The sequence below is a fragment of the Bombus pascuorum genome, chromosome 6 (genome assembly GCF_905332965.1).
Source record: "Bombus pascuorum chromosome 6, iyBomPasc1.1, whole genome shotgun sequence".
Classification (NCBI taxonomy): domain Eukaryota; kingdom Metazoa; phylum Arthropoda; class Insecta; order Hymenoptera; family Apidae; genus Bombus; species Bombus pascuorum.
This window is the reverse complement of record NC_083493.1, coordinates 6,485,598-6,508,859: the sequence shown is the minus strand read 5'-3', so window position 1 is coordinate 6,508,859 and position 23,262 is coordinate 6,485,598.

Here is a 23,262-nt window from a genome sequence, read left to right as displayed (position 1 = left end):
ACGTATAACGTTATATACTATTATGTACTAACGTATAACGTTATATACCATCACGTACTAACGTATAACGTTATATAATAATACGTAATAACGTATAACGTTATATACTATTACGTACTAACGTATAACGTTCTATACTATTACGTAATGATGTATAACGTTATATACTAATACGTACTAACGTGTAACGTTATATACTAATACGTAATAACGTATAACGTTATATACTATTTCGTACTAACGTATAACGTTATATACCATCACGTACTAACGTATAACGTTATATAATAATACGTAATAACGTATAACGTTATATGTTAATACGTGATGACGTATAACGTTGTATACTATTATGTACTAACGTGTAACGTTATATAGTATTACGTAATAACGTATAACGTTATATAGTATTACGTACTAACGTATAACGTTATATAGTATTACGTACTAACTTATAACGTTATATAACACTACGTAATAACGTATAACGTTATATACTATTACGTACTAACGTATAACGTTCTATACTATTACGTAATTATGTATAACGTTATATACTAATACGTACTAACGTGTAACGTTATATACTAATACGTAATAACGTATAACGTTATATACTATTACGTACTAACGTATAACGTTATATACCATCACGTACTAACGTATAACGTTATATAATAATACGTAATAACGTATAACGTTATATGCTATTACGAACTAACGTATAACGTTATATACTAATACGTAATAACGTATAACGTTATATGTTAATACGTAATGACGTATAACGTTATATACCATTACGTACTAACGTATAACTTTATATAATAATACGTAATAACGTATAACGTTATATGCTATTACGAACTAACGTATAACGTTATATACTATTACGTAATGACGTATAACGTCATATACTATTACGTCCTAACGTATAACGTTCTATACTATTACGTAATGAGGTATAACGTTATATACTAATACGTACTAACGTGTAACGTTATATACTAATACGTAATAACGTATAACGTTATATACTATTACGTACTGACGTATAACGTCATATACTATTACGTACTAACGTATAACGTCATATACTATTACGTACTAACGTATAACGTTATATACTATTACGTAATGACGTATAACGTTATATACGATTACGTAATGACGTGTAACGTTATATACTAATACGTACTAACGTATAACGTTATATACCATTACGTACTAACGTATAACGTTATATACTAATACGTAATAACGTATAACGTTATATGTTAATACGTGATGACGTATAACGTTATATACTATTACGTACTAACGTGTAACGTTATATGTTATTACGTACTAACGTATAACGTTATATACTATTACGTACTAACGTATAACGTTATATAATAATACGTAATAACGTATAACGTTATATGCTATTACGAACTAACGTATAACGTTATATACTATTACGTAATGACGTATAACGTTATATACTATTACGTACTGACGTATAACGTCATATACTATTACGTACTAACGTATAACGTCATATACTATTACGTACTAACGTATAACGTTATATACTATTACGTAATGACGTATAACGTTATATACGATTACGTAATGACGTGTAACGTTATATACTATTACGTACTAACGTATAACGTTCTATACTATTACGTAATGATGTATAACGTTATATACAAATACATACTAACGTGTAACGTTATATACTAATACGTAATAACGTATAACGTTATATGTTAATACGTGATGACGTATAACGTTGTATACTATTATGTACTAACGTGTAACGTTATATAGTATTACGTAATAACGTATAACGTTATATAGTATTACGTACTAACGTATAACGTTATATAGTATTACGTACTAACTTATAACGTTATATACTACTACGTAATAACGTATAACGTTATATACTATTACGTACTAACGTATAACGTTCTATACTATTACGTAATTATGTATAACGTTATATACTAATACGTACTAACGTGTAACGTTATATACTAATACGTAATAACGTATAACGTTATATACTATTACGTACTAACGTATAACGTTATATACCATCACGTACTAACGTATAACGTTATATAATAATACGTAATAACGTATAACGTTATATGCTATTACGAACTAACGTATAACGTTATATACTAATACGTAATAACGTATAACGTTATATGTTAATACGTAATGACGTATAACGTTATATACCATTACGTACTAACGTATAACTTTATATAATAATACGTAATAACGTATAACGTTATATGCTATTACGAACTAACGTATAACGTTATATACTATTACGTAATGACGTATAACGTCATATACTATTACGTCCTAACGTATAACGTTCTATACTATTACGTAATGATGTATAACGTTATATACTAATACGTACTAACGTGTAACGTTATATACTAATACGTAATAACGTATAACGTTATATACTATTACGTACTGACGTATAACGTCATATACTATTACGTACTAACGTATAACGTCATATACTATTACGTACTAACGTATAACGTTATATACTATTACGTAATGACGTATAACGTTATATACGATTACGTAATGACGTATAACGTTATATACTAATACGTACTAACGTATAACGTTATATACCATTACGTACTAACGTATAACGTTATATACTAATACGTAATAACGTATAACGTTATATGTTAATACGTGATGACGTATAACGTTATATACTATTACGTACTAACGTGTAACGTTATATGTTATTACGTACTAACGTATAACGTTATATACTATTACGTACTAACGTATAACGTTATATAATAATACGTAATAACGTATAACGTTATATGCTATTACGAACTAACGTATAACGTTATATACTATTACGTAATGACGTATAACGTTATATACTATTACGTACTGACGTATAACGTCATATACTATTACGTACTAACGTATAACGTCATATACTATTACGTACTAACGTATAACGTTATATACTATTACGTAATGACGTATAACGTTATATACCATTACGTAATGACGTGTAACGTTATATACTATTACGTACTAACGTATAACGTTCTATACTATTACGTAATGATGTATAACGTTATATACAAATACATACTAACGTGTAACGTTATATACTAATACGTAATAACGTATAACGTTATATGTTAATACGTGATGACGTATAACGTTGTATACTATTATGTACTAACGTGTAACGTTATATAGTATTACGTAATAACGTATAACGTTATATAGTATTACGTACTAACGTATAACGTTATATAGTATTACGTACTAACTTATAACGTTATATACTACTACGTAATAACGTATAACGTTATATACTATTACGTACTAACGTATAACGTTCTATACTATTACGTAATGATGTATAACGTTATATACTAACACGTACTAACGTGTAACGTTATATACTAATACGTAATAACGTATAACGTTATATACTATTATGTACTAACGTATAACGTTATATACCATCACGTACTAACGTATAACGTTATATAATAATACGTAATAACGTATAACGTTATATACTATTACGTACTAACGTATAACGTTCTATACTATTACGTAATGATGTATAACGTTATATACTAATACGTACTAACGTGTAACGTTATATACTAATACGTAATAACGTATAACGTTATATACTATTTCGTACTAACGTATAACGTTATATACCATCACGTACTAACGTATAACGTTATATAATAATACGTAATAACGTATAACGTTATATGTTAATACGTGATGACGTATAACGTTGTATACTATTATGTACTAACGTGTAACGTTATATAGTATTACGTAATAACGTATAACGTTATATAGTATTACGTACTAACGTATAACGTTATATAGTATTACGTACTAACTTATAACGTTATATACTACTACGTAATAACGTATAACGTTATATACTATTACGTACTAACGTATAACGTTCTATACTATTACGTAATTATGTATAACGTTATATACTAATACGTACTAACGTGTAACGTTATATACTAATACGTAATAACGTATAACGTTATATACTATTACGTACTAACGTATAACGTTATATACCATCACGTACTAACGTATAACGTTATATAATAATACGTAATAACGTATAACGTTATATGCTATTACGAACTAACGTATAACGTTATATACTAATACGTAATAACGTATAACGTTATATGTTAATACGTAATGACGTATAACGTTATATACCATTACGTACTAACGTATAACTTTATATAATAATACGTAATAACGTATAACGTTATATGCTATTACGAACTAACGTATAACGTTATATACTATTACGTAATGACGTATAACGTCATATACTATTACGTCCTAACGTATAACGTTCTATACTATTACGTAATGAGGTATAACGTTATATACTAATACGTACTAACGTGTAACGTTATATACTAATACGTAATAACGTATAACGTTATATACTATTACGTACTAACGTATAACGTCATATACTATTACGTACTAACGTATAACGTCATATACTATTACGTACTAACGTATAACGTTATATACTATTACGTAATGACGTATAACGTTATATACGATTACGTAATGACGTGTAACGTTATATACTAATACGTACTAACGTATAACGTTATATACCATTACGTACTAACGTATAACGTTATATACTAATACGTAATAACGTATAACGTTATATGTTAATACGTGATGACGTATAACGTTATATACTATTACGTACTAACGTGTAACGTTATATGTTATTACGTACTAACGTATAACGTTATATACTATTACGTACTAACGTATAACGTTATATAATAATACGTAATAACGTATAACGTTATATGCTATTACGAACTAACGTATAACGTTATATACTATTACGTAATGACGTATAATGTTATATACTATTACGTACTGACGTATAACGTCATATACTATTACGTACTAACGTATAACGTCATATACTATTACGTACTAACGTATAACGTTATATACTATTACGTAATGACGTATAACGTTATATACGATTACGTAATGACGTGTAACGTTATATACTATTACGTACTAACGTATAACGTTCTATACTATTACGTAATGATGTATAACGTTATATACAAATACATACTAACGTGTAACGTTATATACTAATACGTAATAACGTATAACGTTATATGTTAATACGTGATGACGTATAACGTTGAATACTATTATGTACTAACGTGTAACGTTATATAGTATTACGTAATAACGTATAACGTTATATAGTATTACGTACTAACGTATAACGTTATATAGTATTACGTACTAACTTATAACGTTATATACTACTACGTAATAACGTATAACGTTATATACTATTACGTACTAACGTATAACGTTCTATACTATTACGTAATGATGTATAACGTTATATACTAACACGTACTAACGTGTAACGTTATATACTAATACGTAATAACGTATAACGTTATATACTATTATGTACTAACGTATAACGTTATATACCATCACGTACTAACGTATAACGTTATATAATAATACGTAATAACGTATAACGTTATATACTATTACGTACTAACGTATAACGTTCTATACTATTACGTAATGATGTATAACGTTATATACTAATACGTACTAACGTGTAACGTTATATACTAATACGTAATAACGTATAACGTTATATACTATTTCGTACTAACGTATAACGTTATATACCATCACGTACTAACGTATAACGTTATATAATAATACGTAATAACGTATAACGTTATATGTTAATACGTGATGACGTATAACGTTGTATACTATTATGTACTAACGTGTAACGTTATATAGTATTACGTAATAACGTATAACGTTATATAGTATTACGTACTAACGTATAACGTTATATAGTATTACGTACTAACTTATAACGTTATATACTACTACGTAATAACGTATAACGTTATATACTATTACGTACTAACGTATAACGTTCTATACTATTACGTAATTATGTATAACATTATATACTAATACGTACTAACGTGTAACGTTATATACTAATACGTAATAACGTATAACGTTATATACTATTACGTACTAACGTATAACGTTATATACCATCACGTACTAACGTATAACGTTATATAATAATACGTAATAACGTATAACGTTATATGCTATTACGAACTAACGTATAACGTTATATACTAATACGTAATAACGTATAACGTTATATGTTAATACGTAATGACGTATAACGTTATATACCATTACGTACTAACGTATAACTTTATATAATAATACGTAATAACGTATAACGTTATATGCTATTACGAACTAACGTATAACGTTATATACTATTACGTAATGACGTATAACGTCATATACTATTACGTCCTAACGTATAACGTTCTATACTATTACGTAATGAGGTATAACGTTATATACTAATACGTACTAACGTGTAACGTTATATACTAATACGTAATAACGTATAACGTTATATACTATTACGTACTGACGTATAACGTCATATACTATTACGTACTAACGTATAACGTCATATACTATTACGTACTAACGTATAACGTTATATACTATTACGTAATGACGTATAACGTTATATACGATTACGTAATGACGTATAACGTTATATACTAATACGTACTAACGTATAACGTTATATACCATTACGTACTAACGTATAACGTTATATACTAATACGTAATAACGTATAACGTTATATGTTAATACGTGATGACGTATAACGTTATATACTATTACGTACTAACGTGTAACGTTATATGTTAATACGTACTAACGTATAACGTTATATACTATTACGTACTAACGTATAACGTTATATAGTATTACGTAATAACGTATAACGTTATATACTATTACGTACTAACGTATAACGTTATATACTATTACGTAATGACGTATAACGTTATATACTATTACGTACTGACGTATAACGTCATATACTATTACGTACTAACGTATAACGTCATATAATATTACGTACTAACGTATAACGTTATATACTATTACGTAATGACGTATAACGTTATATACGATTACGTAATGACGTGTAACGTTATATACTAATACGTAATAACGTGTAACGTTATATACTAATACGTAATAACGTATAACGTTATATAGTATTACGTAATAACGTATAACGTTATATACTATTACGTAATAACGTATAACGTTATATAGTATTACGTAATAACGTATAACGTTATATAGTATTACGTAATAACGTATAACGTTATATACTATTACGTAATAACGTATAACGTTATATAGTATTACGTAATAACGTATAACGTTATATACTATTACTTACTAACGTATAACGTTATATACTAATACGTAATAACGTATAACGTCATATACTATTACGTACTAACGTATAACGTTATATACTATTACGTAATGACGTGTAACGTTATATACGATTACGTAATGACGTGTAACGTTATATAGTATTACGTACTAACGTATAACGTTATATACTATTACGTAATGACGTATAACGTCATATACTATTACGTCCTAACGTATAACGTTCTATATTATTACGTAATGATGTATAACGTTATATACTAATACGTACTAACGTGTAACGTTATATACTAATACGTAATAACGTATAACGTTATATACTATTACGTACTGACGTATAACGTCATATACTATTACGTACTAACGTATAACGTCATATACTATTACGTACTAACGTATAACGTTATATACTATTACGTAATGACGTATAACGTTATATACGATTACGTAATGACGTGTAACGTTATATACTAATACGTACTAACGTATAACGTTATATAGTATTACGTAATAACGTATAACGTTATATAGTATTACGTACTAACGTATAACGTTATATAGTATTACGTACTAACTTATAACGTTATATACTACTACGTAATAACGTATAACGTTATATACAAATACATACTAACGTGTAACGTTATATACTAATACGTAATAACGTATAACGTTATATGTTAATACGTGATGACGTATAACGTTGTATACTATTATGTACTAACGTGTAACGCTATATACTAATACGTAATAACGTATAACGTTATATAGTATTACGTAATAACGTATAACGTTATATACTATTACGTAATAACGTATAACGTTGTATAGTATTACGTAATAACGTATAACGTTATATAGTATTACGTAATAACGTATAACGTTATATGTTAATACGTGATGACGTATAACGTTGTATACTATTATGTACTAACGTGTAACGTTATATAGTATTACGTAATAACGTATAACGTTATATAGTATTACGTACTAACGTATAACGTTATATAGTATTACGTACTAACTTATAACGTTATATACTACTACGTAATAACGTATAACGTTATATACAAATACATACTAACGTGTAACGTTATATACTAATACGTACTAACGTATAACGTTATATAATAATACGTAATAACGTATAACGTTATATGCTATTACGAACTAACGTATAACGTTATATACTATTACGTAATGACGTATAACGTTATATACTATTACGTACTGACGTATAACGTCATATACTATTACGTACTAACGTATAACGTCATATAATATTACGTACTAACGTATAACGTTATATACTATTACGTAATGACGTATAACGTTATATACGATTACGTAATGACGTGTAACGTTATATACTAATACGTAATAACGTGTAACGCTATATACTAATACGTAATAACGTATAACGTTATATAGTATTACGTAATAACGTATAACGTTATATACTATTACGTAATAACGTATAACGTTGTATAGTATTACGTAATAACGTATAACGTTATATAGTATTACGTAATAACGTATAACGTTATATGTTAATACGTGATGACGTATAACGTTGTATACTATTATGTACTAACGTGTAACGTTATATAGTATTACGTAATAACGTATAACGTTATATAGTATTACGTACTAACGTATAACGTTATATACTATTACGTACTAACGTATAACGTTCTATACTATTACGTAATGATGTATAACGTTATATACAAATACATACTAACGTGTAACGTTATATACTAATACGTAATAACGTATAACGTTATATGTTAATACGTGATGACGTATAACGTTGTATACTATTATGTACTAACGTGTAACGTTATATAGTATTACGTAATAACGTATAACGTTATATAGTATTATGTACTAACGTATAACGTTATATAGTATTACGTACTAACTTATAACGTTATATACTACTACGTAATAACGTATAACGTTATATACTATTACGTACTAACGTATAACGTTCTATACTATTACGTAATGATGTATAACGTTATATACTAACACGTACTAACGTGTAACGTTATATACTAATACGTAATAACGTATAACGTTATATACTATTATGTACTAACGTATAACGTTATATACCATCACGTACTAACGTATAACGTTATATAATAATACGTAATAACGTATAACGTTATATACTATTACGTACTAACGTATAACGTTCTATACTATTACGTAATGATGTATAACGTTATATACTAATACGTACTAACGTGTAACGTTATATACTAATACGTAATAACGTATAACGTTATATACTATTTCGTACTAACGTATAACGTTATATACCATCACGTACTAACGTATAACGTTATATAATAATACGTAATAACGTATAACGTTATATGTTAATACGTGATGACGTATAACGTTGTATACTATTATGTACTAACGTGTAACGTTATATAGTATTACGTAATAACGTATAACGTTATATAGTATTACGTACTAACGTATAACGTTATATAGTATTACGTACTAACTTATAACGTTATATACTACTACGTAATAACGTATAACGTTATATACTATTACGTACTAACGTATAACGTTCTATACTATTACGTAATTATGTATAACGTTATATACTAATACGTACTAACGTGTAACGTTATATACTAATACGTAATAACGTATAACGTTATATACTATTACGTACTAACGTATAACGTTATATACCATCACGTACTAACGTATAACGTTATATAATAATACGTAATAACGTATAACGTTATATGCTATTACGAACTAACGTATAACGTTATATACTAATACGTAATAACGTATAACGTTATATGTTAATACGTAATGACGTATAACGTTATATACCATTACGTACTAACGTATAACTTTATATAATAATACGTAATAACGTATAACGTTATATGCTATTACGAACTAACGTATAACGTTATATACTATTACGTAATGACGTATAACGTCATATACTATTACGTCCTAACGTATAACGTTCTATACTATTACGTAATGAGGTATAACGTTATATACTAATACGTACTAACGTGTAACGTTATATACTAATACGTAATAACGTATAACGTTATATACTATTACGTACTGACGTATAACGTCATATACTATTACGTACTAACGTATAACGTCATATACTATTACGTACTAACGTATAACGTTATATACTATTACGTAATGACGTATAACGTTATATACGATTACGTAATGACGTGTAACGTTATATACTAATACGTACTAACGTATAACGTTATATACCATTACGTACTAACGTATAACGTTATATACTAATACGTAATAACGTATAACGTTATATGTTAATACGTGATGACGTATAACGTTATATACTATTACGTACTAACGTGTAACGTTATATGTTAATACGTACTAACGTATAACGTTATATACTATTACGTACTAACGTATAACGTTATATAGTATTACGTAATAACGTATAACGTTATATGCTATTACGTACTAACGTATAACGTTATATACTATTACGTAATGACGTATAACGTTATATACTATTACGTACTGACGTATAACGTCATATACTATTACGTACTAACGTATAACGTCATATAATATTACGTACTAACGTATAACGTTATATACTATTACGTAATGACGTATAACGTTATATACGATTACGTAATGACGTGTAACGTTATATACTAATACGTAATAACGTGTAACGTTATATACTAATACGTAATAACGTATAACGTTATATAGTATTACGTAATAACGTATAACGTTATATACTATTACGTAATAACGTATAACGTTATATAGTATTACGTAATAACGTATAACGTTATATAGTATTACGTAATAACGTATAACGTTATATACTATTACGTAATAACGTATAACGTTATATAGTATTACGTAATAACGTATAACGTTATATACTATTACTTACTAACGTATAACGTTATATACTAATACGTAATAACGTATAACGTCATATACTATTACGTACTAACGTATAACGTTATATACTATTACGTAATGACGTGTAACGTTATATACGATTACGTAATGACGTGTAACGTTATATAGTATTACGTACTAACGTATAACGTTATATACTATTACGTAATGACGTATAACGTCATATACTATTACGTCCTAACGTATAACGTTCTATATTATTACGTAATGATGTATAACGTTATATACTAATACGTACTAACGTGTAACGTTATATACTAATACGTAATAACGTATAACGTTATATACTATTACGTACTGACGTATAACGTCATATACTATTACGTACTAACGTATAACGTCATATACTATTACGTACTAACGTATAACGTTATATACTATTACGTAATGACGTATAACGTTATATACGATTACGTAATGACGTGTAACGTTATATACTAATACGTAATAACGTATAACGTTATATACCATTACGTACTAACGTATAACGTTATATACTAATACGTAATAACGTATAACGTTATATGTTAATACGTGATGACGTATAACGTTATATACTATTACGTACTAACGTGTAACGTTATATGTTAATACGTACTAACGTATAACGTTATATACTATTACGTACTAACGTATAACGTTATATAATAATACGTAATAACGTATAACGTTATATGCTATTACGAACTAACGTATAACGTTATATACTATTACGTAATGACGTATAACGTTATATACTATTACGTACTGACGTATAACGTCATATACTATTACGTACTAACGTATAACGTCATATAATATTACGTACTAACGTATAACGTTATATACTATTACGTAATGACGTATAACGTTATATACGATTACGTAATGACGTGTAACGTTATATACTAATACGTAATAACGTGTAACGCTATATACTAATACGTAATAACGTATAACGTTATATAGTATTACGTAATAACGTATAACGTTATATACTATTACGTAATAACGTATAACGTTGTATAGTATTACGTAATAACGTATAACGTTATATAGTATTACGTAATAACGTATAACGTTATATACTATTACGTAATAACGTATAACGTTATATAGTATTACGTAATAACGTATAACGTTATATACTATTACTTACTAACGTATAACGTTATATACGATTACGTAATGACGTATAACGTTATATAGTATTACGTACTAACGTATAACGTTATATACTATTACGTAATGACGTATAACGTTATATACGATTACGTAATGACGTGTAACGTTATATACTAATACGTAATAACGTGTAACGTTATATACTAATACGTAATAACGTATAACGTTATATAGTATTACGTAATAACGTATAACGTTATATAGTATTACGTAATAACGTATAACGTTATATACTATTACGTACTAACGTATAACGTTATATACTAATACGTAATAACGTATAACGTTATATACTATTACGTAATGACGTATAACGTTATGTACTATTACGTAATAACGTATAACGTTATATACTATTACGTAATGACGTATAACGTTATATACCATTACGTACTAACGTATAACGTTATATACTAATACGTAATAACGTATGACGTTATATACTATTACGTACTAACGTATAACGTTATATACTATTACGTACTAACGTATAACGTTATATACTAATACGTAATAACGTATAACGTTATATACTATTACGTAATGACGTATAACGTTATGTACTATTACGTAATGACGTATAACGTTATGTACTATTACGTAATAACGTATAACGTTATATACTATTACGTAATGACGTATAACGTTATATACCATTACGTACTAACGTATAACGTTATATACTAATACGTAATAACGTATGACGTTATATACTATTACGTACTAACGTATAACGTCATATACTATTACGTACTAACGTATAACGTTATATACTATTACGTAATGACGTATAACGTTATATACGATTACGTAATGACGTGTAACGTTATATACTAATACGTAATAACGTGTAACGTTATATACTAATACGTAATAACGTATAACGTTATATAGTATTACGTAATAACGTATAACGTTATATACTATTACGTAATAACGTATAACGTTATTTAGTATTACGTACTAACGTATAACGTTATATACTAATACGTAATAACGTATAACGTTATATGTTAATACGTAATGACGTATAACGTTATATACCATTACGTAATGACGTATAACGTTATATACTAATACGTACTAACGTATAACGTTATATACCATTACGTAATGACGTATAACGTTATATACCATTACGTACTAACGTATAACGTTATATACTATTACGTAATGACGTATAACGTTATATAGTATTACGTAATAACGTATAACGTTATATAGTATTACGTAATAACGTATAACGTTATATACTATTACGTACTAACGTGTAACGTTATATACTATTACGTACTAACATATAACGTTATATGCTAATACGTAATAACGTTATATACTAATACGTAATAACGTATAACGTTATATACTAATACGTAATAACGTATAACGTTATATACAAATACGTAATAACGTATAACGTTATATACTATTACGTACTAACGTGTAACGTTATATAGTATTACGTAATAACGTATAACGTTATATAGTATTACGTACTAACGTATAACGTTATATAGTATTACGTACTAACTTATAACGTTATATACTACTACGTAATAACGTATAACGTTATATACTATTACGCACTAACGTATGACGTTCTATACTATTACGTACTAACGTGTAACGTTATATACTATTACGTACTAACGTGTAACGTTATATACTATTACGTACTAACATATAACGTTATATGCTAATACGTAATAACGTTATATACTAATACGTAATAACGTATAACGTTATATACTAATACGTAATAACGTATAACGTTATATAGAAATACGTAATAACGTATAACGTTCTATACTATTACGTACTAACGTATAACGTTATATACTAATACGTAATAACGTATAACGTTATATACTATTACGTACTAACGTATAACGTTATATACTATTACGTAATGACGTATAACGTTATATACTATTACGTACTAACGTATAACGTTATATACTATTACGTACTAACATATAACGTTATATGCTAATACGTAATAACGTTATATACTAATACGTAATAACGTATAACGTTATATACTAATACGTACTAACGTATAACGTTATATAATAATACGTAATAACGTATAACGTTATATGCAATTCGAGCTAACGTATAACGTTATATACTATTACGTAATGACGTATAACGTTATATACTATTACGTACTAACGTATAACGTTATATACTATTACGTAATGACGTATAACGTTATATACTATTACGTACTAACGTATAACGTTATATACCATTACGTACTAACGTATAACGTTATATACTCTTACGTAATGACGTATAACGTTATATACCATTACGTACTAACGTATAACGTTATATAGTATTACGTACTAACTTATAACGTTATATACTACTACGTAATAACGTATAACGTTATATACTATTACGTACTAACGTATAACGTTATATACTAATACGTAATAACGTATAACGTTATATGTTAATACGTAATGACGTATAACGTTATATACCATTACGTACTAACGTATAACGTTATATAATAATACGTAATAACGTATAACGTTATATGCAATTCGAGCTAACATATAACGTTATATACTATTACGTAATGACGTATAACGTTATATACTATTACGTACTAACGTATAACGTTATATACTATTACGTAATGACGTATAACGTTATATACTATTACGTACTAACGTATAACGTTATATGCCATTACGTACTAACGTATAACGTTATATACTCTTACGTAATGACGTATAACGTTATATACCATTACGTACTAACGTATAACGTTATATAGTATTACGTACTAACTTATAACGTTATATACTACTACGTAATAACGTATAACGTTATATACTATTACGTACTAACGTATAACGTTCTATACTATTACGTAATGATGTATAACGTTATATACAAATACGTACTAACGTGTAACGTTATATACTAATACGTAATAACGTATAACGTTATATGTTAATACGTGATGACGTATAACGTTATATACTATTATGTACTAACGTGTAACGTTATATAGTATTACGTAATAACGTATAACGTTATATAGTATTACGTACTAACGTATAACGTTATATACTAATACGTAATAACGTATAACGTTATATGTTAATACGTAATGACGTATAACGTTATATACCATTACGTACTAACGTATAACGTTATATAATAATACGTAATAACGTATAACGTTATATGCTATTACGAACTAACGTATAACGTTATATACTATTACGTAATGACGTATAACGTTATATACTATTACGTACTGACGTATAACGTTATATACTAATACGTAATAACGTATAACGTTATATGTTAATACGTAATGACGTATAACGTTATATACCATTACGTACTAACGTATAACGTTATATAATAATACGTAATAACGTATAACGTTATATGCTATTACGAACTAACGTATAACGTTATATACTATTACGTAATGACGTATAACGTTATATACTATTACGTACTGACGTATAACGTCATATACTATTACGTACTAACGTGTAACATTATATAGTATTACGTAATAACGTATAACGTTATATACTATTACGTACTAACGTATAACGTTCTATACTATTACGTAATGATGTATAACGTTATATACTAATACGTACTAACGTGTAACGTTATATACTAATACGTAATAACGTATAACGTTATATACTATTACGTACTAACGTATAACGTTATATACCATTACGTACTAACGTATAACGTTATATAATAATACGTAATAACGTATAACGTTATATGCTATTACGAACTAACGTATAACGTTATATACTAATACGTAATAACGTATAACGTTATATGTTAATACGTAATGACGTATAACGTTATATACCATTACGTACTAACGTATAACGTTATATAATAATACGTAATAACGTATAACGTTATATGCTATTACGAACTAACGTATAACGTTATATACTATTACGTAATGACGTATAACGTTATATACTATTACGTACTGACGTATAACGTCATATACTATTACGTACTAACGTATAACGTCATATACTATTACGTACTAACGTATAACGTTATATACTATTACGTAATGACGTATAACGTTATATACGATTACGTAATGACGTGTAACGTTATATACTAATACGTAATAACGTGTAACGTTATATACTAATACGTAATAACGTATAACGTTATATAGTATTACGTAATAACGTATAACATTATATACTATTACGTACTAACGTGTAACGTTATATACTATTACGTACTAACATATAACGTTATATGCTAATACGTAATAACGTTATATACTAATACGTACTAACGTATAACGTTATATACCATTACGTACTAACGTATAACGTTATATACTAATACGTAATAACGTATAACGTTATATGTTAATACGTGATGACGTATAACGTTATATACTATTACGTACTAACGTGTAACGTTATATGTTAATACGTACTAACGTATAACGTTATATACTAATACGTACTAACGTATAACGTTATATACTATTACTTAATAACGTATAACGTTATATAATAATACGTAATAACGTATAACGTTATATGCTATTACGAACTAACGTATAACGTTATATACTATTACGTAATGACGTATAACGTTATATACTATTACGTAATGACGTATAACGTTATATACTAATACGTAATAACGTATAACGTTATATAGTATTACGTAATAACGTATAACATTATATACTATTACGTACTAACGTATAACATTATATACTATTACGTACTAACGTGTAACGTTATATACTATTACGTACTAACATATAACGTTATATGCTAATACGTAATAACGTTACATACTAATACGTACTAACGTATAACGTTATATACCATTACGTACTAACGTATAACGTTATATACTAATACGTAATGACGTATAACGTTATATACTATTACGTAATGACGTATAACGTTATATACTAATACGTAATAACGTATAACGTTATATAGTATTACGTAATAACGTATAACGTTATATAGTATTACGTAATAACGTATAACGTTATATACTATTACGTAATAACGTATAACGTTATATAGTATTACGTAATAACGTATAACGTTATATACTATTACTTACTAACGTATAACGTTATATACGATTACGTAATGACGTATAACGTTATATAGTATTACGTACTAACGTATAACGTTATATACTATTACGTAATGACGTATAACGTTATATACGATTACGTAATGACGTGTAACGTTATATACTAATACGTAATAACGTGTAACGTTATATACTAATACGTAATAACGTATAACGTTATATAGTATTACGTAATAACGTATAACGTTATATAGTATTACGTAATAACGTATAACGTTATATACTATTACGTACTAACGTATAACGTTATATACTAATACGTAATAACGTATAACGTTATATACTATTACGTAATGACGTATAACGTTATGTACTATTACGTAATAACGTATAAAGTTATATACTATGACGTAATGACGTATAACGTTATATACCATTACGTACTAACGTATAACGTTATATACTAATACGTAATAACGTATGACGTTATATACCATTACGTACTAACGTATAACGTTATATACTAATACGTAATAACGTATGACGTTATATACTATTACGTACTAACGTATAACGTTATATACTATTACGTACTAACGTATAACGTTATATACTAATACGTAATAACGTATAACGTTATATACCATTACGTACTAACGTATAACGTTATATACTAATACGTAATAACGTATGACGTTATATACTATTACGTACTAACGTATAACGTCATATACTATTACGTACTAACGTATAACGTTATATACTATTACGTAATGACGTATAACGTTATATACGATTACGTAATGACGTGTAACGTTATATACTAATACGTAATAACGTGTAACGTTATATACTAATACGTAATAACGTATAACGTTATATAGTATTACGTAATAACGTATAACGTTATATACTATTACGTAATAACGTATAACGTTATATAGTATTACGTACTAACGTATAACGTTATATACTAATACGTAATAACGTATAACGTTATATGTTAATACGTAATGACGTATAACGTTATATACCATTACGTAATGACGTATAACGTTATATACTAATACGTACTAACGTATAACGTTATATACCATTACGTAATGACGTATAACGTTATATACCATTACGTACTAACGTATAACGTTATATACTATTACGTAATGACGTATAACGTTATATAGTATTACGTAATAACGTATAACGTTATATAGTATTACGTAATAACGTATAACATTATATACTATTACGTACTAACGTGTAACGTTATATACTATTACGTACTAACATATAACGTTATATGCTAATACGTAATAACGTTATATACTAATACGTAATAACGTATAACGTTATATACTAATACGTAATAACGTATAACGTTATATACAAATACGTAATAACGTATAACGTTATATACTATTACGTACTAACGTGTAACGTTATATAGTATTACGTAATAACGTATAACGTTATATAGTATTACGTACTAACGTATAACGTTATATAGTATTACGTACTAACTTATAACGTTATATACTACTACGTAATAACGTATAACGTTATATACTATTACGCACTAACGTATGACGTTCTATACTATTACGTACTAACGTGTAACGTTATATACTATTACGTACTAACGTGTAACGTTATATACTATTACGTACTAACATATAACGTTATATGCTAATACGTAATAACGTTATATACTAATACGTAATAACGTATAACGTTATATACTAATACGTAATAACGTATAACGTTATATAGAAATACGTAATAACGTATAACGTTCTATACTATTACGTACTAACGTATAACGTTATATACTAATACGTAATAACGTATAACGTTATATACTATTACGTACTAACGTATAACGTTATATACTATTACGTAATGACGTATAACGTTATATACTATTACGTACTAACGTGTAACGTTATATACTATTACGTACTAACATATAACGTTATATGCTAATACGTAATAACGTTATATACTAATACGTAATAACGTATAACGTTATATACTAATACGTACTAACGTATAACGTTATATAATAATACGTAATAACGTATAACGTTATATGCAATTCGAGCTAACGTATAACGTTATATACTATTACGTAATGACGTATAACGTTATATACTATTACGTACTAACGTATAACGTTATATACTATTACGTAATGACGTATAACGTTATATACTATTACGTACTAACGTATAACGTTATATACCATTACGTACTAACGTATAACGTTATATACTCTTACGTAATGACGTATAACATTATATACCATTACGTACTAACGTATAACGTTATATAGTATTACGTACTAACTTATAACGTTATATACTACTACGTAATAACGTATAACGTTATATACTATTACGTACTAACGTATAACGTTATATACTAATACGTAATAACGTATAACGTTATATGTTAATACGTAATGACGTATAACGTTATATACCATTACGTACTAACGTATAACGTTATATAATAATACGTAATAACGTATAACGTTATATGCAATTCGAGCTAACATATAACGTTATATACTATTACGTAATGACGTATAACGTTATATACTATTACGTACTAACGTATAACGTTATATACTATTACGTAATGACGTATAACGTTATATACTATTACGTACTAACGTATAACGTTATATGCCATTACGTACTAACGTATAACGTTATATACTCTTACGTAATGACGTATAACGTTATATACCATTACGTACTAACGTATAACGTTATATAGTATTACGTACTAACTTATAACGTTATATACTACTACGTAATAACGTATAACGTTATATACTATTACGTACTAACGTATAACGTTCTATACTATTACGTAATGATGTATAACGTTATATACAAATACGTACTAACGTGTAACGTTATATACTAATACGTAATAACGTATAACGTTATATGTTAATACGTGATGACGTATAACGTTATATACTATTATGTACTAACGTGTAACGTTATATAGTATTACGTAATAACGTATAACGTTATATAGTATTACGTACTAACGTATAACGTTATATAGTATTACGTACTAACTTATAACGTTATATACTACTACGTAATAACGTATAACGTTATATACTATTACGTACTAACGTATAACGTTCTATACTATTACGTAATGATGTATAACGTTATATACTAATACGTACTAACGTGTAACGTTATATACTAATACGTAATAACGTATAACGTTATATACTATTACGTACTAACGTATAACGTTATATACCATTACGTACTAACGTATAACGTTATATAATAATACGTAATAACGTATAACGTTATATGCTATTACGAACTAACGTATAACGTTATATACTAATACGTAATAACGTATAACGTTATATGTTAATACGAACTAACGTATAACGTTATATACTATTACGTAATGACGTATAACGTTATATACTATTACGTACTGACGTATAACGTCATATACTATTACGTACTAACGTATAACGTCATATACTATTACGTACTAACGTATAACGTTATATACTATTACGTAATGACGTATAACGTTATATACGATTACGTAATGACGTGTAACGTTATATACTAATACGTAATAACGTGTAACGTTATATACTAATACGTAATAACGTATAACGTTATATAGTATTACGTAATAACGTATAACATTATATACTATTACGTACTAACGTGTAACGTTATATACTATTACGTACTAACATATAACGTTATATGCTAATACGTAATAACGTTATATACTAATACGTACTAACGTATAACGTTATATACCATTACGTACTAACGTATAACGTTATATACTAATACGTAATAACGTATAACGTTATATGTTAATACGTGATGACGTATAACGTTATATACTATTACGTACTAACGTGTAACGTTATATGTTAATACGTACTAACGTATAACGTTATATACTAATACGTACTAACGTATAACGTTATATACTATTACTTAATAACGTATAACGTTATATAATAATACGTAATAACGTATAACGTTATATGCTATTACGAACTAACGTATAACTTTATATACTATTACGTAATGACGTATAACGTTATATACTATTACGTAATGACGTATAACGTTATATACTAATACGTAATAACGTATAACGTTATATAGTATTACGTAATAACGTATAACATTATATACTATTACGTACTAACGTATAACATTATATACTATTACGTACTAACGTGTAACGTTATATACTATTACGTACTAACATATGACGTTATATGCTAATACGTAATAACGTTACATACTAATACGTACTAACGTATAACGTTATATACCATTACGTACTAACGTATAACGTTATATACTAATACGTAATGACGTATAACGTTATATACTATTACGTAATGACGTATAACGTTATATACTAATACGTAATAACGTATAACGTTATATAGTATTACGTAATAACGTATAACGTTATATAGTATTACGTAATAACGTATAACGTTATATACTATTACGTAATAACGTATAACGTTATATACTATTACTTACTAACGTATAACGTTATATACGATTACGTAATGACGTATAACGTTATATAGTATTACGTACTAACGTATAACGTTATATACTATTACGTAATGACGTATAACGTTATATACGATTACGTAATGACGTATAACGTTATATACCATTACGTACTAACGTATAACGTTATATACTAATACGTAATAACGTATGACGTTATATACTATTACGTACTAACGTATAACGTCATATACTATTACGTACTAACGTATAACGTTATATACTATTACGTAATGACGTATAACGTTATATACGATTACGTAATGACGTGTAACGTTATATACTAATACGTAATAACGTGTAACGTTATATACTAATACGTAATAACGTATAACGTTATATACTATTACGTAATGACGTATAACGTTATATACGATTACGTAATGACGTGTAACGTTATATACTAATACGTAATAACGTGTAACGTTATATACTAATACGTAATAACGTATAACGTTATATACTATTACGTACTAACGTATAACGTTATATACTAATACGTAATAACGTATAACGTTATATACTATTACGTAATGACGTATAACGTTATGTACTATTACGTAATGACGTATAACGTTATGTACTATTACGTAATAACGTATAACGTTATATACTATTACGTAATGACGTATAACGTTATGTACTATTACGTAATGACGTATAACGTTATGTACTATTACGTAATAACGTATAACGTTATATACTATTACGTAATGACGTATAACGTTATATACCATTACGTACTAACGTATAACGTTATATACTAATACGTAATAACGTATGACGTTATATACTATTACGTACTAACGTATAACGTCATATACTATTACGTACTAACGTATAACGTTATATACTATTACGTAATGACGTATAACGTTATATACGATTACGTAATGACGTGTAACGTTATATACTAATACGTAATAACGTGTAACGTTATATACTAATACGTAATAACGTATAACGTTATATAGTATTACGT